We start from the raw sequence: 797 nt of genomic DNA on the forward strand, positions 1-797 counted from the left end.
TTAGGATGGATTTATTTTTTCATCTTCCTAGTTTAAAAAATACACAAACAGTACCGGGGTCGACCCGTTCTCGGCATAATTTCTTCTGTAAACATTGGCGCAAAGTTGGTTTCTTCCATTTTTGGGTTACAATTTTTCGTGCCAGCCCTTGAACCATCGCCACACAAATGCCGTTAAATGGCTTCCTCAGGGCTCACGTCCGCACGCCGGTGGACGTGATAGCGCCAACGAGAAGAGGGGGGAAAAAGACGCAAGAAGCTTCGGAACGTAAGAAGCAAAGTGTTAGAAAACAGAACCATGAACAAGGCAAGAAAAAGATGACTGTTTGCAGTCTTATCGCAGCAAAACTATGCCGAACTCGCACGCTTCTGGACATCAGTCACCCAACAGCGACCGTGTGGCCTAATGGAGAAGGCGTCGGACTTCGGATCCGAAGATTGCAGGTTCGAGTCCTGTCACGGTCGAAAAAGATGGCGCTCAAAAAAAGCCTGTCCTAATTTTTTTTCAAGTTGACAGCTTTTTTTAAAAAAAAAGTGTGCCAATGAAACGGACGCATCGAGATGAAAATAAACTATCACGTGAACGAAAAGTTAAAATACAATGTTGCAGATCATGTTTGCTGGATTTGATTGGGCTTAACTTGGCCATGTTTTTCTCCAAGCGACTGAACCGTTTTTGTTGATTTTTGCGTTGAATTAAGAACATGACAAGATCAACTTTCTCTCCAGCGCCAAAGCAAACCCTTCCTGGAACTTTGCCACAACATTCACCCAGAAACCACCAACCAGATATTACCC

The 797-nt window shown here is 44.0% G+C and overlaps 1 non-coding gene across 1 annotated transcript; it reads left to right on the forward strand.

The window, feature by feature from the left end:
- Window positions 1-391: 391 nt before the first annotated feature.
- On the forward strand, window positions 392-464 carry Trnar-ucg (transfer RNA arginine (anticodon UCG)). The gene has a single exon. It is a non-coding gene; the product is annotated as a tRNA-Arg (tRNA).
- Window positions 465-797: the final 333 nt, after the last annotated feature.

This window comes from Anopheles ziemanni, chromosome 2, assembly GCF_943734765.1.
Source record: "Anopheles ziemanni chromosome 2, idAnoZiCoDA_A2_x.2, whole genome shotgun sequence".
NCBI classification, from domain to species: Eukaryota; Metazoa; Arthropoda; class Insecta; order Diptera; family Culicidae; genus Anopheles; species Anopheles ziemanni.